Here is a 24371-nt window from a genome sequence, read left to right as displayed (position 1 = left end):
AGCGCCCTAGCTGGGCTTTTAGCCGCGCGTGGTGGGGCAGGCGAAGGGGGGAGCGAAACCCGCGACGTTTTCCCGTCAGTCGCCTAACGGAGCAGCGCGCGTTTTTGCGAGAGGCGGGAGGAGCCAAGACCGGCTTCCCTCCCTCCCTCCCAGTCATTTGCCCGGGGCATCCCAGGCGACTCCCGCCTCGCCAGAGCAGCACGCTGCCAGCCTGCCTGTGGCAGACCTCCCTCACAGATTGGCGTTCACGCTCGCGCCTCGAGAAAGAGGAGATTCTGGCGCCTTTTCCCACTTGTGCCCCCCCCCCTTTCTGCCTTTGATTGTGGCTCTTGCGGTCTGGAGCGCGCGCGGCGCTTTCCCTACTCCTTCTCCCTGGAGCGCCTCGTGCAAGGGCTTGTTGTGCCTGAGGAGAAAGCGACCTCACGCACTCTCGCCTTGCACCGGGCGCCGCCCGGCTTAGGGGAGCGGGTGAGGGTGGTGTGTTTTTTTTCGGGTGGGGGGGAGGAACGGAGAGGGACTCCCTCTCAGCCTCTCTGGGCAACAGCAGCAAGAGGCAGGTACCAGCGGCGGCGGCTGCTGTGCTGGGTATCGCCAGGTGCCGCTGCTGGCGCTGGCCTGGGGGGGCCGCTGTGCTGCATTGCAGGGCAGGCGCCTCCTCCCCCGCCCGCCCGCCTTTCCGCCTGCCTGCCTCCCCCCCCTTCCCTCTGTTCCCTCCCCCGGAGGGAGCAGGGCTATCTGGGCCGGGCAGCAGAGCTGTCCCTGGGCAGGAATGTCCCTGCTGGCCCAGATAATGTTATTTATATCGCCGGCTGGCAGGGCGGCTCCGCTTAGCGCTCCCAGGACCACCCGGGCCCCCGCGGGTCTCGGTCTCGCCGCCGCCCCGCGCTCTGTGCTGCTGGTGCCCTAAGCAGGTGAGTCTGACCAAGGAGAGACGCCGCTTGGCACCTGGAGCGCACGGCGAGGGATGGAGTCGGGCAGGTGGTGGGTCGGGCTGCTGGAGGAGAAGGTGGGGAGGGGGAGGTCGCGATGTCGCAGGCATCTGCCACCCCAAGCAGGTGGGATTTTTATACGAGCGAACGGATGTTGTGGCGGTGAGGAACACCGAGGGGGAAATTAAGGAGAGGGGAAGGTTTGCAGTTCCTTATTGCCGCCGCCCCCCACCTTCTCCGAGGCTGACAGCCAGGGGGTTGGCGTTGGCCCACTGAGAAGAGAAGTTAAGATTCTCGGCTGCCCACTAGATCTGAGCCAAGGTTGCTGACGGGAAAGGCGCGGGAGCGATGGGGCTGAGGAGAAGGCAAAGTTAGGAGTTTGCGTGAGCGTGTGAATCTGCCTCTTACAAGATTTTGGAACTGTCCCATTCCCAGCAGCGCACCTGGAAGTGGAATCTCGAAAGGGAGCCTTTGTGGTGGGTAACCTTTGCCAGACACCTAACCATGTCTCCTCCCACACACTGTTATGTTACGGCCGTCGATGTGTGATTGATTCAGGACTTGGGAGACAACATGCCTGCTTGAATTCAACTGTGCTCCTACCGTCCCCCCCCCCCCTGCAAGGTGTCTTGTAGTGCCTTCAAGACAATAAATGTCTTGTGCTACAAGACTTTGTTGCTTTTGCTGCGTACAGCAGAATAAGAGCCCCCCCCCTTCCCGGATTTGCCTCTTGCACACTTGCTCCCTGGAACCTCTTTAGACATGTGATTTATGGCTTTGCTCGTGCTTCACTCTGTATAGATGTATGTCCCAAACCTGGAAAGGAGCACTAGGTGATGCAATATTATATAGTCTCACACATTTGTAATACTCAGTTAGTGGAATTCAGCATTGGAGCATCTCTTATTTGTTTTGGGGAGATCCATAGAGGAGTTGTGTGAGTCGCATGGGTTTTGTAGTAGATTTGTATCATTTGTTGGGTGCAGGCAAGACATTTTTTTATGTTGTAAATATGGCTTTCTTCCGTCATTCAATTTTAGATAAAGTGTGTTTGTGTTTACAGGAGTAAAGACAAGGTAAGGACAGAGCCTTCTGTGCTGATGTTACATAAAACCAGTAACGATTAGCCTGTGGTTTTTTTTGCACAGGGCAGGACTCTCCATTGAACTTCTTACCTAAATAGGAGCTAGCATTTCATGTGCTGGATTTTTTTAGCCTTGGAATTTGTTTGTCCTCACAATAAGCATGTGTAAGCAAACTGAAGTTGCAAATTATCTCCCTCCACATTCTACAGAAATCATTCCATAACTCATACATTCTGTCACAAGGGCATAGCAAAGATGTCATGAACCAAATCTGATTTTAAAGTTTTTACCATTTTTCTAGATTTTTTTTAAAATGCACTTTGTTATGTCACTGCTTCGTAGAAAACCCCCCATCAAGTGGTATATAAATACTATGAGAGAAATAAATAAAGAGATGCATAATGATGCATGAGGCTGAAGCCTTAAACGTCATATTGTGATCTGCATTGTTTATGTTGGTTAATGTGGTTGCTGTACCTACCTATCTGTATATAGATGTGGGCTTGTTTGTTCCGAACGGCTTTAGGCTTCGGTTTGGCACCTTCAGTGTTCAGAACAGCAGAGGCTTGAAACTGACAAATAATGGGCGAAGAGCACAGTATTTTACTTGCTTGGCCTGCAGGGGAACCTTGGGCTGCAACTTTTGTTTGCTCATATTTATTGGTGTGACTATACTATAAGGCTGTATCAGTTTAGATGCCAAGCAGTTCTCAGTCTGCAAATGGTATTGCAATTCCTATTTCTTAATATAGTCATCTTCCACCCTAGGATTGCCTTCCTTCTTTCTCTTAAGTAAAGGTAATTAGAAAAATATATATTAATAACTATTGATATAAAAATAGTATATCTGTGGTTATAAATAATGTATGCAGAAACCTTGAATATGAGAGAATTGTGTGATACACTTTGTGGATGTTTCAGGGATTTCACTATGCATGTTTACTTCAAAGTAATTCCAGAGAACAAGTTTAGGATTGCAGCCTTGGACTGTGATGTCATAGGGGAAATCATCAGTGACATTGAGGAGGACAACTTGTTCCCATGTAAATGTGATTAGGGAGAATAGTTTAGGCATACACCATTTAATGCATTGTATTAATTGAGCTTCTGCTTGTTATTTTTGTGGTGTGTGTGTGTGTGTACAATTCATAACAACATACAAAATAATCTGTAAAAGCAGGGATGAACGAAGTCTTTCTGCCTGCCTGCCTGCCTGTTAGCATTAACTCAGTTTTATGGCTGCATTATATAGGTATCCTTTTCCAACACACACCCACACCCCCACACACATTGCATACCTTTTCATTATCGGTGGTCAGAGTCATAAATTATTGTTATCATAAAACTTATAAAATAAATCTTTGGTCTGGGACTTAGTCAAATATCTATACTGAAAAGGGCAATGTAAGTGTTTCTCTCCCAGTCTCCAAAAACATGTTTCTTCTGTTGAGGGAGGAAAGGTCCAGTAGCAAGGCTGTTGCTATATTGATAAAGAAAAAGGTTTGTGTGACATTCAGTGCCTGATTTATGTATAATCTTCTACACTATCTGTCTGTGGAGAAGACAACTGTTATTGTTTGGTAATACGTTTAAAAAACCGATTTGACTCCTTGCTATCTCTGCAAATTGTGCATCTTCTCTGATGTGTCAGAAATATAGAGAACGGGTAGAAATATAGAGACAAAAGATATGGGACTTACAAAAAATACCCTTGCTTTTCTTAGCTTAAATATCTGTTAACCGTTGTGGGCTGTGCTATTATTAGCTTATTTTTCTCTCTCTCTCTCTCTTTCACCAACCAATTGTGTATAATGTGCCTAAAAACATCCTATTCTTAGTTCTTATGCTTTGTTCTTCATTGTGTTGTATCTGCAGTCTCTCTACAAGCCATTCGCAGTGCCCAGATCAACCTCCTTCGCCAGCCCATCTTGTGCTCCCTCCACAGTAAGCATCAAATCTGCCTGTGATCCCATCTGTCTTTTGGCACTGCCTCAATAAGCTACCTCAAAATTAGCCTGGGATTTTTCATCCTTATCTTCTGCTTTTCCATTTGTGCCACCACTGTTTGTGTATAATCTAAAGGACTGACCCACAACTGCCCTGTGCCAGACGTGGTGCTGTGCTGACACTATCCATGGCCCCTTGCAAACGGCAGGCACATCAGGAGTTGAGCAATCACACAGCCTTGCTTCTTCCAGTGGTGCTGCTGTAACTGGGAAGTGGAGCAATTTTGACAAATTCTGTGGCATTCTTTCCCTGACTGGTGGCTGTTGTGACCGGAGGGAGTTATTGGTATTAGAAGATTGAGATGGGACTAAGGTCCATTTCGTATGTGACTTATCCTCTACTCAGGAGAAAATGTTCCATATAAAGTATCCTTAAATAAGAAAGTACTCAGGTATGTAGGTTAGGGTTGGTCAGCAGCATCACATTCTCAAATAAGATAGGGAGCTGCTTTATATCAGGGCAGACTATTTGTCCATCTGGTTCAGCATAGGCTGCAGTGGCTCTCCAGGGCTTCAGGCAGACTCTGCCACCTGAGGTTTCTTAACAGAAGATGTCAGGGATTGTACCTGGAGATCATCTGCAGGCAAAGCATGTGTCCTTCCCATTGAGTTGAGGCTCCTCCCCTTCCTTTAAGAAGCTTAGTACAATGCATATACTGTACTGTAGTTTACTACCATATCAGTCTAAAACCATATTGGTTAGATACCAACTCGTATCGGCTTTTTGAGGGGAGGAGTTGGCTTGCTTTCTAATTTTTTATTTTGTACTGAACATGTTGAAACTCTTTTAAGGCCTGTTTGTAGTCTAGTCTCATACTTTAGCTTTGAGCTGCCATGCAACCATCTATCAAGGAACTATTTCCCCAAAGTTGGAGATAACTGGCATGCTAATATAATAGTATGTTTCATACAAGTAGATGCGATTTGTGTCTGTTCTGTTTTATGTAACCTTGGCGAATATTTCCTGAACCGGGACATGAAAGCATATGCTTATGGCTTTCCTTTGATTTTGTTATGTCTTAAATTTGTATGTTATTGGTGCTGGTAGCGGTGGGGAGATCACATTTGTTGCTATAATAGTACTCCATAAATACATTATTTTACGGAAATATTCTGAATACTGTTTTTCATAAATTAGTGGACAATCTAGATTAAATAATTAGAAGTTACTATGCAGTTTGATTCCCAGGCTAGCCCTGAAAAGCATTGAAGGAACTGAACCTGAATTTGACAGACTATGTCACTGTTTCCCCAGCTGGACGTTCTTGCAAGTGGGTGTTCTTTTCATATGGAATGCATCAACTTGTGAAATGTTGTTAACGCAGGGGGAAAATCAGGAGGAAATACATTTTCAGACCAAACACAGGTTCTAGCCAATATGGTTTATACTGAAATTAGAGTTGTAGAATATGCAAACTCTGGTTGAAGAGTTGTATCTGGATATCGCTTGGTCTGCTCAGGTTGTTTTCTTTTGTCTCCTGATCTTAGGGTTCAGGAGACTGGCCCCAAAACCTTATGTTTCCATACTGATCCATGTGCTGGAGCCTCCTGTCTAAGCTGGAACTCCTTCACAGATGCTACAGTGTGAACTTTTACTGAAACTGTGAAATGGCTGGGCAAATAATGTTACCTTTTCTTCTGCTTTCAAAGAAGAATTGTACAGTACAAAAGGATTGTGAAGCTGTATTGTTTGAAATTTTGAATTCTTAGTGAGTTGATACAAGTATTTGGAATAGAAAAAAAAAGATAAGGCTGAGGTTACACTAAGGTAAATCAAAAAGTGGTCTGAACTCAACCCAACATATTTAGTGTGATAAAGCTAGAAGCCCTTCATTATTGGCTCACTGTTGTACAGTATTTGGTTTTCAAAGTTGCCCAATCTGATGCTAGCCAACACATCCATTCCTTTAAGTGCTGTGTGCTTTTTCTTACTGGAGAATCCACACCTGATGCACTCTGTCCATTGTAGAGCTGTTTTGGCATTCAGGGGCATGTAAAATAATAATAATCTTAAAAGCAGGGGAGCCCTTTCCAGCATGGGCCAAACTCTTGAGTTATTATCAGAGCAATAAAATTTTTCTACAACAAACTTGGGGTATCCCATCAGAACATAGGAAGTGCCTTATGCCAAGTCAGACTGTCACTCCATATAGCTCATTACTGTCTACACCAGGCATGTCAAACCTGCGGCCCTCCAGATGTTTTGGCCTACAACTCCCATGATCCCTAGCTAGCAGGACCAGTGGTTGGGGAAGATGGGAATTGTAGTCCAAAACATCTGGAGGGCCGCAGGTTTGACATGCCTGGTCTACACTGACTGGCAGCGGCTGCCCAAGGTTTCAGACACTCCAAACCTTACCTGGAGATTTAACATGGGACCATCTGTGTGCAAAGTGTTCCCTCTGATATTGAGCTGTGTTTTTGTGGTTGTAACAAAAGGGGAGAAGGCTAGGAAGAACTGCTGGCAACCTTCCTTGCGCAACTGCTGCATAACAGCCCTAAAGGGTTGGCCGGTTGTCTCTTAATATCCCAATAGTTGCTGCTCCCACTGCTGTTTCAGACTTACAGCTCCACATGGGAGGGAAACCTGGGGTGCTCAAAGAAGTATTGGTGCCTGCCTGCTGTCCTGAGACAAACACCCTGTATTTCCGAGCCAGTTCCCTCTGTTAGCATCCACCTCCAACTGCCTTCCCATGAAACCCACTCTTCTTCCCTACATGTGGGAAATTACCAGAATCATCGTGTTTGGCAAAAACACACTTTAAACCCCAGCAGTCAAATTATATTAGACTTTTTATTAAGAATAAACAAGAGAAGGTAAGAAGACAATTGAACAAAACAGAATGAAAACAAATGGAGCTGGGTGACTCAAGCCTGTCTGCTTCTATGTGAATTACTCACAACAAGGTGTTTTCATCTTCTCAAGAGTAAAGCTGTAAGGAAAGTCAGTTGCAGGTTTTCCAGGGGTCAGTGGGGGATCAAATGTACCCCGATCTGAAAGGGATGCCTCATGCATTGCTCCTTTTGATTAATCAGCACCCATGTGATATTTGGAAGGTACCTAGTGTGACACCTTTGGGGGGGCACGTGTGTTGCTAGACATTGGAGCAGGCATAGATGGCTATCTTGGTGGAAATCTGTCCTGAGCTTTTCCAAATTTATTGCCAGACCATGGTTTTCAAGAGGTTGGTGGATTCAGGAGCTAGCAATATACGTGCTGGCCTTACTTGAGGAAAATGGAGGGGAGAGTGACCAATGGCAAGATTAGGACTTCAGTTTGTGTGTGTGTGCTGCAGCCCCAATCCAAATTTCCCTCTGAAAGTGCTGTTGGGTGCAAAGAGGAAGCCTTAACAAGTACACAGTGTTCATATGTTTCCCTCTTTATAGTCAATAGCATTCTTGGGAAGAGGTTAGAATAAATACAGGTTTAAATAGTTCACTTCCCCCCTACCACATCCCAAATCCAAATTGCCCCACACCCTGTGACTACTTTTTAAGAAATGGGGGGGGGGGGTTTTGAGGGAAACTGCAGCCACAGAACCTTCATGTATCATAATATACATATTTTAACTGCTAGCTTTCATGAGCCTCATGTAAGATTTCTAATCTGTAAGCACTAGATATCACTTCCCTTGGTAGAACTTGAGTACAGAAAATACACATTAATCTCATCAACGGGCTGAGCTTCCTAATGGAGCCCAGCATAACTTGTGTTCCATAAGGTCAAACACAGCCCACCAGCCTTGAATTGTGTCCTGCCAAATGTTTGGCAACACTCCTCTTCTACATCCCCAGACAGGCTGCAAAAACATCTGGTGGGATGGCATACATAGATATTGACCTGTGTCAATGTGTGGTTTGATGGGTCATAGATTAATCCAATTTACTATATTTATGAGAGAGAAAAGTGGTTTTGCGTTGGACAGGCAAAATAAAGTTTTTTTCATTTGCTGTTGTCAGACTTAACTATTTTAGCGCATCTTCTGTAATCTCTCCAGTTTCTTTTAAATGTGGAACGCAGAACTTTGTGCAATATTCTAGATGGAATCTTGCCACTGGTGTAAACAATTAACAGGGGTAAATTGTTTTATGTTCTCATTACTCGATGTTAATACAACCAGAGACCACATTAGTCTCTTTGACTATACCACAGCACTGGAAACTTGCATTAAATTGCTTGTCCACTGTAAAATCATTTGAAGAATTACCTCTGGTGTTGTAAATTCCCTGATGCTACCCTTCCTTAATTAATCATCTTTGTGGATCTTATTGATGATTTGCTGCAACACAACTATGTCGTTTTGCAGGTTTTTGTTTGTGCATATGTGCGCACACATGATTCTCTTAACTGTTATGTCTAGCCCAATAAAGAGACAAATGGAAAGGTAAACCTTGAGTTCTTAATCTTAAGTCATTCCTCATAAGGTGAATTTGGTGTAGCATTTTCTATCTTGAAACAGGTTTTGGATTCACGGGAATCAAAATTTATTCTTTTTAAATGCAGCTCTTCTGGTTAAGGATTCTTTTGGGCATTACTTAGCAATATCCCCAAAGGGTTCACAATCTGGAGCTTCTGTTCTCTTCATGGGTTCCTCTTATAGAGCGATTTTTTTAAAGCCACATTTCTATCAGCATCACCTATCTGTTCTGATACCACACATGAACATGAATTTAAAGTTCTCTTCTGAAATCAGAAGCACTATTTCCAGCCTTAATGAAGAACATGGCATGAGATCAGAAGTCTGTGTGACGTTGCACAAGCTCTTTCTTCAGACCTTGTTACGGCTCACTGTAGAGTTTACATCCTGTATTCTTCACCATGTTGCTCATACTGTAACACAACCCTCAATACATTGTGGCACTACACCGTGAGGAGTCTGCTAGCACTTGTTCAAGAGTTTTCAGAACACCACTATCAATATTTTCTCCTTCTGATCATGGTTCTTTGGACCCAAAGTATATGTTTCTTGAAAAGACAAATCCAGGATCAATTTTTTTAATAATCAGTTTCAAATTAAATCCTGCAGCAGAGTTGCAAGTTAAAAGTTGTATGAGTCATATTAGTTTGCATAATTTATTTTGAACATAGAAGTTAAATTCCTTTACAGAATTGAGATACATTATTATGTATGTTGAGTATTCATCCTGAATCATTTATGGGAGGTGAAATTACATTGCGTCAAAGCAAGTACGATACCACATGCTGTGAAGTTAGGGACTTTTAAATAATAAAAATCCTTCTATTGAATTGTAGCTCACCTCATGCCAAAGGTTCACTGCAGGTAGCAACATATAAAAGTAAAAATAGGTTTATAAAACCATCCAATTAAATCAACTAGCTACTTTCGCTGATTAGTCTAACCCTTGACTATCTGAAATGAGCTGATACTAAGAACGAAAGAAAAACACTATTCTTGAAAGAACCAGACTTGGATTTTCTTTTTCAGATGAAGTTGAAGAGCAGCCACCCAAAATACCTCTTGATGTGCTCTTGCAATTCTAGCTTAGTATACGGGTGGTAAACCTAGGAGGTGTGTTTGACTGATTTTAAAAATCATAGTGAGACATCGGGGTGGAGTTTTTGAGCATACTGACACCGGCCTAGGTCTCACCAGTTGTTCGTATCATTCTGTGCTATGGAATCTGTTGACCTTGATGCATGTGGACCCTAAATTAAAAGAAGGCAGGCACACTTGATTCCAGGAATGGAATTCTACTAGCCTCTCCTAAAGAGATTTGGACATGTAATATAAATTATGAGAGATGGCAGCACTGAAATTTCTGAGACGGTTGTATGTGTAAGGGGAAATTTTCAAGGCATTTTGTGTATGTGTGTGAGAGATGCTGTTTTGTTTTATGTAACTATCTATTTTTAGTGTAAGATGTATGCGGAGCATTTGTGTTTGTTCCATGCTGTTGCAGATTAATTGACACAGGACACTCCAGTCTGTGTGCCTTTTTGGAATGTACTGAATGTAGGTTAGAATTACAATATCCGCTTTGCAGTTTGTTTGCTCCTGAGAAACTGTTTTGTGTATTAACAGGTCTTAGCCCAATGCTTCCTTTGCTCACTACTCCTGCAGCTCAAGAGGGATTGTTTGCTAAATTACTGCTCCCCTTGGCTTTACTTTGCAGTAGGGCAGTGTCACTGCCATGATGGATGAGTTAATATAGTCAGGAAAAATTAACTGATTTTTAATAGGACAGGGGAGAGCTTAGTAGTTCAGAGGAGTTTTGAGACTACCTTTGTTTCATCCAACCCTTCACCATGGATTAATTGCTTTACCTATGTTCCTGCTTGCCCTGTCTGACCAAGCTATGTGTCTGTTAATTAATTTGTTTGTTTCATTTATAACCTTTCCTTCCTCCAAGGAACTCTGGATGGCATTTTTAAAACTTTAAACTGCCCGCTGATTTTGGTTGAAAGAGACTTGCCCAAGGCCACCTAGGGAGCTTGATAGCTGAGCAGAGATGAGAATAATACTCTATTCACTTTTCTGCACTTCCTTTTGGCTGAAAAGAGAGGGAGCCCTGTACTCCAGAGGAGATGTTGGTCTAATAGTGCATTTATATTGATGTAGTAAATGTAGCATGTGGCTTTGGTATGAAACTATACACTAATGCAAAGAGGGAGGGATGGCAGCACCAAACAGCATGACAACACTTCTAGACCAGCGCCTGTCAAATTTAAAGACACAAGCTCTGCAGGACAAGAAAGTCTTGACATAGTCTTAATTAATTCCCAGCTTAATTTTGCTCAATAAAACTTTTAATGCCAGATGGGAGTCAAATGTGCCCCTTGGGGTGCAAGTGCCTGTAGTATAGCCTGTGGTGCTATGGAATTCTGTTACACATGCACACAGAAACTCTGCTACAATGAGCTTTCATGCCCAGCATGATCCCAGAAGGTATAAATTGCTGTGAATGACAATAATGCACAGTGCAATCCTATGCAGAAATAAGCGCCATTCAGTGAAGCAGGCCATACTCCCAGGTAAGCAGGTATACAGTGCAAATCCTATACTATTCAGAAACTCTATGGGATTTTCTTCCAGATAAGTGTGTGTAGGATTTCAGGCATACTAGTTATTCTCTTCCATTTGTGCAAGGAAAGTGCAGAGGCAAGAGCTACATAACATCATTGGACAATTATAAGACTGTAGTAAAGATCGGAAAAAGGGTTGCACTTTACAGCTGAACTGAATAGTCTTAGCCACAGTGAGCACAAAAGGTGCTTAGAATTCAATTTTCTTTTTAATGATTCCATATACTAATCCCCATAAAATAAAGTCATTGTATACAGGTTGCATCTTCCATCTGAGGCTGTCTGAAGTTGCTTTTTTAAAAAAGTATAAAATAAATGTTTTTCAGACCTTTTGAGTTCAAATGTATTAGAAGTGGCACACTTACATTTAGCCAGGTTTTCCCTCTCAGAAAGAAAGACCAAAACTTTTAATATCTCTTTGGGGAAGCAGGTCCATAAACTGCTTTCATGGAATAGAAAAAGTGTGACACATGTATGAACCAATCTTCCAAACCCCATTTTTCTTTCGTTGTGAGAGCTACTCTTGCTAGTGGTACAAACAGGCTGTACCAGCACACAATGGCAATCAGTTAGTGTGGTTGAGATCCTGTTTAGTCATTTTGTAGCTCTTGAGCCCAATTAGTTATTTAAAGATTTGTCTTTAAAAATATTTATTTTTTAATAAAAAATCCCACTCTCCATCCAAAACTGATTCCCAGGGCAGCTTCCAGATCACTATAAACAAGGCTGTTTATACCCTTAGGTGTAGAGCCTAAAATGGTACAAAGTGAAAATGGATTGTGAGGGAAGAGGAAATAATCAAACACTGGTGAAAGTTCTTAGTTACAAGTTCTTCTAATGACCCATTGGGTTGGAAAGGTTTCAAATCTTAAAATGCACACAAGCAAAAATTGCAATATATGACCTCCATCTGGAAGCTAGGGCCTATGAAGAACCCAAAGTCCTTTCTGGCTTAAGCCTCCTTGGACTCATCAGCTGCTCAGATAGGCCCAAATATCTTTTAAAGCATGAACCAATTTTCTAAGACAATTCTTAAGAAGGTGGCAGAAATCTATTGAATCCCAACTCTCAATAAAATGTATTTTAAAATATACAAGCATTCATTCATTTTAAAGCAAAACAAAGGAGTATTTGCACTAAGTGGTAAAGAAAACAAAAGAATGAATGCTCTTTACCATCACTAGCCATCCTAGGGCAATTTAACATGCACAGCTCAAATGATTTACGCTTTCATAATGAAATCAATCATTTTGTATTTCAGTGTTAACAACAAACATATGTTTGAATAATGAGATCCAGCCAAGTGTTGTTGCTCCGGATCTGGAAGACTGGATCTGCTTTTGCAGCAATGAAGTAGTTCAGCCTTGAAATTTTTATAGGAGCTGGAGGCTCACCCTTTCCAGGCTCTTAGGCCATGATCCATGCAGGTGCTTCCATGTAATGTCTCAGAAAATTACGGTATATGGGCACTTTGGCAGCAGCATTTCTGAAGTTCCTGCCTAGCTCACCATCTTCTCTGTTCCTGTGGACCTTGGGGGAGATGGTGGGCGAGTCTGAGAGCTGTGTAGGAATCCAGGCAGTGTTGTGGGGTGGACATCCAGTCAGGGATGTCCAGATTCAGTGGCTCCTCAGGATCATCAGCATTGTAGAGATCTGCTCCCCAGCTGAAGAGACCTTGGTATGAGCTCTGGTCAGAGTTGAACCCTGACACTGCATTAAGAAAATCAGGTGCCTGTTGTGATATAAGAAAAGACACAAAACTTGTGCCTTGCAGATTTTGTTCTATTTTACTCTGTCCTCATATTTTGACATTCTACTCAGGTTATTGTTTGGAAATGATTTTGAAATAGTTTTGTGATTTGCATAATCACTTAAGTTGACTTCATTTTTTTTAACCTAAAAGACTTTAACCCACTTTCTTAGGTTATGATTTCTAAAGAACCTCAAGATTGGGATAATCACTTGTATCGTTTTTTTTAATAAATAGATTTTGACTCCACCTGCTTATTTATTTATTTAAATCTATTAAATAAATAAAAAGCCTGGGAATTTACAGATATGCTGTCTACTTATCTCTAGCTCCTGTAAACATAATATGATAATGTAAAAATGTGGGGAAGAGAATGCCCTTCATGGAGAGCAATAGACGCTTCATATGTAGCTGGCTATTCAAAGAAACAGCTGTCTTGTATCTGAAAGTTTGTTATACACAAGGCATTTCTCAAGGACAAGAATGTGTGGACTAGAATTGTTGTCATGCCAAATGGTAAAACCAACACTTCTCTGTGTGTCTGTTTTTTTGCATGGATTCTTGTCCATGGTCTGCACTCTAAACAATGAAAGGATTTGTGAGCTTCGCACACATCAAATTGGCATGCCTGACACCTGCAAGGGTTGTGCCAGTTGCCATGCTGTTTACTGCTAGCCCAAATATACTAAAAGAATCTTAAGCAATTATTAAGTTGGAAAGCATTATCAAAAGGTAAACTAGTATCTTGGTTTTGGGGCATATTTATTAATTGTAAGGATACCTTCAAGTTGGTATCTGTGATATATATGAATATTTACCATATTTACTCAAATGTAATCAAATTCAAAAGGGACCCAGGTGGCGCTGTGGTTAAACCACTGAGCCTAGGGCTTGCTGATGAGAAGGTTGGCAGTTCGAATACCTGTGATGGGGTGAGCTCCCGTTGCTTGGTCCCAGCTCCTGCCAACCTAGCAGTTCAAAAGCACGTCAAAATGCAAGTAGATACCCTGTTTCTCATATTTTAAGACATACCCATAAAATAAGCCATAGCAGGATTTTAAGCATTCAAGGAATATAAGCCATACCCCAAAAATAAGACATAGTGATAGGCGCAGCAGCAATGTGGGCCGCGGCAGGAGGAGGAGGAAAAAAATAAGACACCCCTTGAAAATAAGCCATAGTGTGTTTTTTGAGGGAAAAAAATAAATATAAGACATGTCTTATAATATGAGAAACACGGTAAATAGGAACTGCTACAGCGGGAAGGTAAACGGTGTTTCTATGTGCTGCTCTGGTTTGCCAGAAGCGGCTTTGTCATGCTGGCCACATGACCTGGAAGCTATACACCGGCTCCCTCGGCCAATAATGTGAGATGAGCGCGCAACCCCAGAGTCGGTCACAACTGGACCTAATGGTCAGGGGTCCCTTTACCTTTACCTTTAATCAAATTTGAATCCCTGTGACGGGGTGAGCTCCCATTGCTTGGTCCCTGCTCCTGCCAACCTAGCATGAAGTGCAAGTAGATAAATAGGTACCGCTCCGGCGGGAAGGTAAATGGTGTTTCCATGCACTGCTCTGGTTCGCCAGAAGCTGCTTAGTCATGCTGGCCACATGACCCAGAAGCTGTATGCCGGTTCCCTTGGCCAATAAAGCAAGATGAGTGCTGCAACTCCAAAGTCATCTGCGACTGGACCTAATGGTCAGGGGTCCTTTTACCTAATGCACACTTTTTGGGCCAAATGACCTAATTTGGCTAAATTAGGGTGCACATTAGATTTGATGCCACACTTACATTTGCCTGCAAATACTTTATTGGTTTCAAGGTTTTGAAACTGAGGTGTGCATTAGATTCAAGGGCACATTAGATTCGCTTTAAAACGGTATTTCTTAACATACAGGGAAGCACTGGGATATGCATCTTAGCATACTTGTCTATTGAGACTAAATTTCCATGCATATAATAAGATATGGCAGACTGTGGTATGTTCAGGGAGAAGGTTTATGGTGCCTCATTACTGCTAGCTTTGACTGAACTGTGAGGAAACATACATTGTATTATTAAAATAAAAAATTCCTTCAGTAGCACCTTAAAGACCAACTAAGTTTTTATTTTGGTATAAGCTTTTGTGTGCATGCACACTTCTTCAGATACCCTGATAATACCTGTAACTTGTATTATTAAGCTGAAGTTAAAGCAGTTTAAATATTTGGAGAAATGATACAACAAGTATGTTAATGTAATTCAGGAAACAATAACAATACCCACTGCGCCCACAGAAAAATTGAGTTGTCATGAAGGAAAAAGAATGGACATCATTCATATTCCTGTCCAGGAGTCAAAAGCAAGACAAATCCCCGAGGGTTTACTATGACCACATTGTATTTCATCACAGAATCATTATTCAAAGTATTTTTAATTTATTTTTTGAGGTACATGTGCCACAAAACAAATAGCAGCATATCTGAAAATGCTAATCCAAATATAACTGCAGCTCCAATCCTAATAGTCGTAGTTGGGTAGAGGAATCCCAAGAGGGGCTGTGGGCTGGGCACAGCACAGTGGGTCTTCTGCCGCAGCTGTTCTAGCCAGAGTGGAAGGTAGAGGGTGCATAAGTACAAGGACAATCATGCAAAATTAAAACTATAATATTGCTACAGCATAACACTAACAATTGAACAGTTAACAATTCATTTAAAACACAGGTAAATAAAATTAATTGAGCGTAAAGCACACCAATAGATCAGTATATAATATTCCGTATTATCTCCAAAGTTAGTACCTAGCAATTTCCTATTCATACCAAGACCCCAAAGGCTATAAACTCCTCTCTGCAGCTCCCTAGCTCCAATGGGCAGGAGGGTGGAATGATGGCAGGTGGAAGTTGCCACCCTGCAGTACCAAACTGTCTCTCATCCTCACAAATATCATTATAAAACAGATATCCAAGGGCCTACTTCATTATATGCAAGATGAGGAAACATAGGCATGTAATTGAGGTGCCATCCCTGAGCCTGTTGCACTATTGAATTTTGTAATCTTGCTTCGTATTATCACTATCAGATGGACAGTTTGCTTTCCTTTTTCTACTGTGTTTGTGAGAGATGATGATAAGACAGAGGGAGCATAGCAAACACTTTATCCCAGGCAGCTTTCACATCCACTCGTCTTGATTTCTTGTTACCTTCCTGTGTGCTGCCACATATCTATTGTTGAGGCTTTCTGCCTCTAGAATTATGGAATGTAGAGATTTCTCAGGGAGGTGAAGGGGTAGGGACATCTTGCTGAGGTGGCAATATTAACTTCTTTGTCAGGGGTAATTTGCTGGCTAAGGCTTTCTCAGAGTCTAGGACACAAGCTGAAACTGCCAGCCCAACCTTGTCCCCTCCTCCAAAAATAAAGAGAACCAGCTGTCATTGAGCCAAAATGCATTTATTGTTCCCAAGGCCAAACCTGCTGTTAGTCCTCAGAGAATTGCTGACAAAAGTTAACCTAAATAATGAGCTGAAGTATTTCAGAAACTAGATAGGGACATGCTTCTAGATGTTGATTCTAAAGGCCGCAAGGGGATATTACAGCAGTTCTCTGCTTCCCGCTCCTGCCTAAAAGCAAACCTCTGAGGTTGTATACATCATTTATAACAGGACTGGGCTTGAATCAAGCATTATTGATGCAATCAAATGATAGCAGTGTAGCATGATGGTAGAGTGGCAAAAGAGAAAGTGGAGCTGTGATAGAAACCTTGAGATGGTGCAGAGACATAGTATCCAGGCGTGTGTGGGGAAGAGGTCAAAGAGAACGTTGCATGCCAAAACTGCTACCTTTCCCAAAAGGAGCAAAGCCTCTGATTGCTCATTTGTACATGCCAATTTTAACATACATTTGAAAACTGCCTGTTATTTTGTAGAGTCTGTCTCGCAGGCTTTAACTCTGAGAATGTCCAAGAAATCGGCACTTTTATGGGCTTTAACTTTCTGGTGCTTTGCCAAGATTGGTGTTTTATATTTGCGCTGGTACCGTATTATCAAACCACTTAGTCTCTCCCTTGCATGCTGTGGAGGCCTGGGTCAGAGCTGGTTGCTATTTATGGAATTGCATGCTGTCTGAAGATTCTGCATGAGAAACACTTAGGAACTCTGCATCAGAGAATGAGGGAAAGGGAGCCAGATGAAAGTGTTTGTATTTGTGGGCAAAAGGTAGCTGTTTCTCAGTACAGTACTTAAAACCAATACAGTATATATTGTGGCCAATTCCAAAGTCTACTAACTCCTGAATCCAGGTGGGGTTATTTGGAATATTCCCAGTTGGATTGAACTAGAGCAGAGTGAGCCAGCATGATGCCCTCCAGAAGCTGTTGGACTCTAACTCCCATGAGCTACAGCCAGGGATTATGGGAGTTGTAGTTCAACAACATCTGGAGGGCACCATTCTGGAGCTTGCTTGTCACTCTGATTTTATGAATGTCATAAAAGGGTCACAGTTTGAGGAATTATTTGCGCAGATACCTATTTCCCAGGACATGGGTATAAGAACACTGTTCTCCCTTAGTTCCCCCCCTTTTAAAAGAAATATGAATGTTAAATTGAATTCGCGTTCCAGTCTTTTATGAATGGGTTGCTTCTTATCTGTGAAATAATTAGTTGCAAATGTACAAGAGCCATAAAATGTTTTGTACTTCTGTTATATCAAATAAATTTCTTGGCTGCCCTGAAACAGGAGATAGGGCAGCAGGTTTTCAGTGCTTTGCTATTATGATTTTGCTGCAATTAATAAATTTTGTAAAAACATATCCATATTTAGAACTTATAAAAATTAACAAAATGACTCAGAGGCTTTGTGAGCAATCTTATACTGAATATCTGCCGGCTGCAGAAACCTCACTACACTGGCAAACACTAGATAGGCTGATGCCATGATAAGTAAGCTAGTGAAAAGGTAGAGTATCCGGACAGTGGAGCTGTTTTCCCAGTGGAAAGAGGCCTGTGGAATGACTAAAATGTGGTGGAGTTGTGAGTGACTCTGACAGTCAAGGAACACACACGCCAGATTGCATATCCATTCAGTTCAGAGCCACATTGATATGAAACCCCAAACCTGGCACAAATTTCCCTCCTGTGTTAATGACTGCCCAGCTCAGGCTGTCACAGCACAATTGGCACCATCCGTACATAGCGCCCACATGTGAATATCATAACTCAGATTATAGGGTCTGCCTGGCCCCATGTCATGTACACTTCAGCTCTGCATGGGGGAGGGTTTTTTTTGGGGGGGGAATGAAAAGAAAGGACACTTTGTATGCAAAGACACTTCTTTATGCAAAGAAGACACTTTGTACAAAACTACTGTATAAGATTTATTTTGGTTTAGGGGAAAGGTAATGGGTCGAATTCAGCTAATGTGTTCTGCTAGTGGAAGATTTGAACAAGCAGTCTTCTGAGGACTTGGCTGCACTTTCGGCTGCTGCTTAGACTTTTGTGTATCTTGCACACTGAGAATATATCATCTGAAGAGAACCCAAAATACATAACAAAAGGAACAAAATTGAACCAATAACCCTCCCCCTGGCATACATACATACATATTTAAAAGGCCGTAGATTGTTTAATCAGCCAAAAGACCTGGTTATAGAAAAACATATTTGCCTGGTGCCTAAAGATATGTAATAAGGCATTGGGTAAGCCTCCCTGGGGAGAGCATTCCACAAACAGGGAGCCAACACAGAAAAGGCCCCTTCTTGTGTTGCTAGCCTCTAGACCTCTAGTGGAGGAGACAGATGAAGAAGTGCTTCAGATGATGATCACAGGGTTTGAGTTGGTTGATATGAGCAGAGTTGGTCCTTGAGGTATTGTGGTCCTGAGCCCTTTAAGGCTTTATAGGTCAGAACTAGCACTTTGAATTGAGCCTGGAAATTGATTGGCAGCCAGTGCAGTCTGGCAAGGGTCACTGAGAAATGCTCAAACCAACTTGTCCTGGTGAGCAACCTGACAATGTGGACATGTCTGTAATTTTTATATTTTTAGATAGATTTTCCATGTTCTATGTTTGTCTCTTTTCCTCCATGTCTGAGCACACATTTGATGCAGTGTTCATTCTACCAGTGCAAGGGTGGTGCATCTTCCTCCCCATCATAATTTGAGAGTTATGGTTGTATACTGATTATGTGAAATAAGTCTTCAGGTTTTTTTGCCTGCCCGGGGACCTCAGGATGAATAATAATAATAATAATAATAATAATAATAATAATAGTTTCCTATTTTGATCTATAATAAAATATTCCTCTGCAGTTAGAATGCTGTCTTCTTAAAGATGAAGACATACTTATAGCTGGATGAAGCGGTCCCTTTGTGCAACATGCATTAGCAAGTAAAGTGCTCTGGGATGAAAGGATGCAGTGGAGATTAAAGCATATTGTCAGGTTACTGCATGATGCCAGAGTTCTAAATCTACACCTCCTTCTGTAAACAATGAGAAATGACAGGCTTTGGTACTGGAATTGCTGTGTGAGTTTGCCGTATGAGATTCCTAGGCTATATGTTATGCATAATACCAGAGTATGGTTATTGTTCTCTTTGTATGCACTATTTTCACAGGTGAGATGAATTTCTCTGGCTTCAAGACTGAGCTGTTTCTGCATGCTTAGGTCCATTACTACCGTGAGAAAGTTTCATATTGTATTTAAGTTTAGAGAAATGTGTGAGATCCTTCTGAAAGCTATTCATTTATGCATATGAAGAACCAAGTGGATTAAAATTGTTCAAATTAGTCCCTGACCTTTTCTATCTTTCAACTAGCAGCTTATGCAACTTTTCATTAACTACCATAAGCTACCCTTTAATTTACAGTGTGCGTTTCACATTCTCAACACAGAGTATGCAATAGCATTTTTTTTAAAGCATTCATATTAAAAATCATGTTCAAATAAAAAAAGAATTAGAAAAACAACAAGTAAGATAAATTGCAGTTTATCTTATAGTGTTGTATTGTTCCATAAATTAAAAACTGGGTATTTTAATCTTCATACCTAAAGAAAGCAACTAATAAATTACAATATGAGTGTTGTCATAATAATGTTGCATTTAAAATCCCTGTTTTCATTTTATTTTGATCATAAATTAAATCTAATGAGTTGAAGGAATTGCATTAGAAGAATCTTACTCCCTGTCCCAATACTTTTTGTCTATTTTATGGTTTGACCATCCATTTTTCTTGTGCTAAAGAATGTTTTCCTTTTTTGCTCTGTGGGAAACCCAAGCTATATTAAATGGAAATGGTGCATTGAACATTCTCAGAGAACTGTCAGGTACAAAGGAACGCACTCCTCTCAGTCCCTGTCAAGCTCTATAAGAAGTATACTAATAATAGGAAAAAACATTTTCAAAGAGAATCCTTAATTGAACAGTATTGGTTTGAAAAGCAAAGTGGAGAAAGTAACAGACCTGTTTGACTTGCATAGTTTTCCAACAGAGATCTACTTAAGGGCCAAACTAAATGAGACACCATTCCTGCAATTAGCAACTGAGTGAATGGCTTAAAAATAAACAACAAGTGACAGGAAACCCCTGGCCTATGGGTAGCTTTAGCTGTTTACTCCTCATAGTCCTTATGTTGTACAGTAGTCCTTATCATGGGGGCATGCATTGGGTGCATAGGAATAACAGCTTCCATTATGCAAATGGAAGATCCCACCAATAAAAATAGCAGACACAGGGAGCCAGCACTAGATCAGGATCTCAGCTGCGGATGGGGGTAGCAAAGCGAGACCCGCTATTCCCCGTGCTATGTTCTCAATCCGTGTTGTGCCCTCACATCAGCTTTTCACATTAAAACGCCATTCACATTATTACTAATTGCATAAATGATGTCTTCTCTAGTTTGGTCCCAATTCTCTTACCAGTATGAGCTATTTAATGATTTCCATCAGAATTGAATGTCCAGTTACAGTTGTAAGGAGGATTCAGGAAGCTTTTGCTTGCTTTACATTCACCATAGCTTGTCATTTCATCCAAAGCAAAATTGTGTTTAATCTTAACTATCGTTTGTTTGTAGCGAGCCTTTAACTTCAAACCATGAATAATGGAACTGGTTTGTTGCAACAAACCATAATTAAGATCAGGCATAGGCAAACTCGGCCCTCCAGATGTTTTGGGACTACAATTCCCATCATCCCCGACCACTGGGTCCTGTTAGCTAGGGATCATGGGAGTCGTAGGCCAAAAACATCTGGAGAGCCGAGTTTGCCTATGCCTGATTAAGATTAACTGCAGGTTACAGTTTACAGATTACAATGCTGCACTACGGTTAACCAAAACTGAAAGCCACAGAGGAGATGGAAGGGGGAGAGTGCAAACCTGAGTCTTGCTGCAGCTCATTCCAATTGCAATAAAACATGGTTTATCTTGACGTATGAACCACCTTGGTGTGTTTCAGAAAAAGCTTCATGCAGGTTTCTTAAAAAGAGTTACAGTACAAGTCCCTATTAAGATTATAAAACACATGTCTGAAACAGGGTTTCTCTAATCCAAGGGAAGAAAGAGGTAGGCTCTGAAAGTTGGATTCTATTCAAGGAGATGGTATGCATATATAATACAGCTGCAACCTATCCCCTTGGCATCTCTTACGCAATCTTATTACTCAAATAAAGGCACAATCCCCTCCCCATTGAAAAAGAGCTGAGGAAAAGCTGCTCTTGCCTTTTTTTTTCCTGGGCAAGGAGAATAGGATGAGTCCTACCCACGTTGAACTAAAAGTAAGACGAACAAAATTTAGACATTAACTTTGCAGATTTGCCTCTGCTTATATAAAATACTAGCTGGCCCTGCCACGCGTTGCTGTGGCTCATCCCTCTGATTTCCCCCACCCTGTGCCGATCCATGATCCCCTCCCCCCCACCCTGGCTTATCCCTGTGTCCTCCCCCACCCCCGACATCCCTGTGATTCCCCGCTCTGTCCTGACTCATGACGTATCATGCCCCCTTCTCCCCCCACCCCTGGCTCATCCCTGTGACTGGTCCCACCGTGTCCTGACCTATCTCGTCCCCTCCTCCCCCCAACCCCCACTCAGGCGAGTCAGTACCTTCATTCGGCCTAGTCTGTAAAGGCTTTGGCCTAGTATGTAAATGGGAGCCAAGGTGCTGTTGAGAGGGAATGTTTTATAGGTGCAGTACCAGTGTAGCTGCCGCTAGAGGGCACTGGTTTGTAACCTGGTTCTTTCCCCAGCATGCACTTTTGGCTGAGTGGTGCATTCTGGAACAGGGTTTTCGGGGTTTTTTATCTGGCGGAGGTGTGACATCTGTCTTAGCAAACTTTCCTATATCCTAGTTACAGGTAGGTAGCTGTGTTGGTCTGGTGTAGTCGAAACCTTAGGTGCTACTGGAAGAATAAGAATTTTTAAATTTTGTTTTCCTATATCAGGCATGTCAAACCTGCGGCCCTCCAGATGTTTTGGACTACAATTCCCATCTTCCCCAACCACTGGTCCTGCTAGCTAGGGATCATGGGAGTTGTAGGCCAAAACATCTGGAGGGCCGCAGGTTTGACATGCCTGTCCTATATCCTTCAGACATTTGCATGTGATGTGTCAAAATTTCACCTCAATCGGTCGAGCGGTTTTGGTGAAAAGTGGAAACACACCCACATGTCCTTTTTACATTTTTATATATATAGATAAGTATTTGATAAAATTATTTTAGACAGTCAGGCTTTTGCAATGGCCAGCCCTGCATCAGCAGTCCTACAACAGATATTCATTCATCCTCAGGAAGCTTACTCTCCATCTCTTTGTGACTTGTGTGTTGCTCTATTACAGGCATAGGCAAACTCGGCTCTCCAGATGTTTTGGGACTACAATTCCCATCATCCCTAGCTAACAGGACCAGTAGTCAGGGATGATGGGAGTTGTAGTCCCAAAACATCTGGAGAGCCGAGTTTGCCTATGCCTGCTCTATTACAATACTGACACATTTACTTCCAATCTTGCCTCCCTCTGTGTATCACACACCTATCAAGGTTGCTCTTTCCTGGCTCCAGACTGTCACTATTTTGGGTGGAATTCAATTACATACAAACATATTTGGGTTGCATAATTAAAGTTGATTTGGCATTCTTGCACAATAAACCTGTCTAGACACACACACACACACACACACACACACACACACACACACAATTCTGTAATAATGAAGGTGCCGGGAAACTGCACTGGAAAATATGGAATAACACATGCTAGGTGCTATGTCATACTTTATAACCTCCCTGCAAAAAAATCAGAGTGAACACAGTAAAAAAATAGCTGATGTCATAGAAGAGCCCCACAAATCAGGATTGATGCTAAATAAACAGGCAGTCTGGAATTAACAATAATCTATCACTACTACTAATCTGTGCCGTTAACTAAAGCCCTTCAAAAATATTTGAGGAAGTAAGAGTTTAGTTAATCTTGAGGTGGCACAGTGTTCTTGTATTGGCCCTGTTAATTTGGGGATCCAATCAAAGCTAGTGCATACCATGCCAAGTCTTAGCCAAAGTGCCAACAGTACTTGGATCCTGTTAGAATTTGGTTGGGTAGCAGCCCAGTAAAACAAAGAAATAAAACAATACCAATGATAACCACAAACTCAAGATTGTGACAGAAATGAAAAGACTTCATCTGATCATAAGTATTTAAACTCAGTATGCAGCATGCCAAGGCTGTGGAATTTTGCTGTGTATAACTTTTTAAGGGAACATATCAGTTCATGATTTGCCATGCAATCCTATATGGTGTAGCCATTTACACTTCATGAAAACAACAACTAAAGAAGACAGATTTGCATAAAATGTGCATATGCTGATTCAGGTGCTCATTTTTGATAGGTTACTCCTGCTGCCCCTTCTTATCTTTAAACCCTGCTTGGACTGCTCAACCCTTGAAATGGTGGGCTGACCTCTGTAGAATGACTATGGCAAGCATCTCCTTGTTTGAATGAACCTGTATTACTGATAATTAATATTTTATGTTGAATATGAATTTGTCTAACCTGCTGCCAGCCAGTGGTTCTTAATTCCTGGAATTATACAAATGAAAAATGCAGTCTTCTAAAACTACTCATGGTATTTTCACATTCGCAATCGCATTCACATTCCTATTAATTAATATATAAGTATGCAAAAAGTGCTTTATAGGCTTTTTCTTGTGCCGACTTTCAACAACCCTGTAATGGAGGGGTTTTGCTGTTCGCATGTTCCAAACTGGCAGAACTGAAGGTGCAAAATAGAGCTTCCTCAGGGCAGAAGTCTCCAGCCCTCCTTGTGGGATAAAATGTGCAGGTACCTTCTGAATGATGCTATAATTTCTAAACAATTTCTGTAAAATGAGAGTAGTGTGCTACTTTGTATATATTTCCTGGAATTGGGAATACTCCCTGTCATTATTTGGCAGCAACAATCTCTCTCTCTCTCTCTCTCTCTCTCTCTCTCTCTCTCTCTCTCTCTGTGTGTGTGTGTGTGTGTGTGAGAGAGAGAGAGAGAGAGAGTCTCCAAAAGACCAGTGGGACATAGCTGACTTCCCATGGTAAGCATAT

The 24371-nt window shown here is 41.8% G+C and overlaps 1 protein-coding gene across 8 annotated transcripts in view; it reads left to right on the top strand.

Annotated features, from left to right (window-relative positions):
• Window positions 1–737: 737 nt before the first annotated feature.
• SPTB (spectrin beta, erythrocytic) overlaps window positions 738–24371 on the top strand; it is a 101971-nt gene continuing 78337 nt past the window's right edge. For 5 of the 8 annotated variants that reach the window (XM_088663376.1, XM_088663342.1, XM_060277819.2 and 2 more), the window contains exons 1-2: window positions 738–911; window positions 3890–3958. The gene's annotated coding sequence lies outside the window, so the exon portion shown is untranslated. Of the gene's footprint in view, window positions 912–1381; window positions 1406–3889; window positions 3959–24371 lie in introns of those variants that run through there. The other 3 variants (XM_088663349.1, XM_088663343.1, XM_088663365.1) reach the window with 3 other exon arrangements.

Source organism: Zootoca vivipara, chromosome 1 (assembly GCF_965207765.1).
Source record: "Zootoca vivipara chromosome 1, rZooViv2.hap1.1, whole genome shotgun sequence".
NCBI lineage: Eukaryota > Metazoa > Chordata > Lepidosauria > Squamata > Lacertidae > Zootoca > Zootoca vivipara.
The sequence above is the reverse complement of the archived record's forward strand: the minus strand, read 5'-3'. Positions and strand labels throughout refer to the sequence as shown.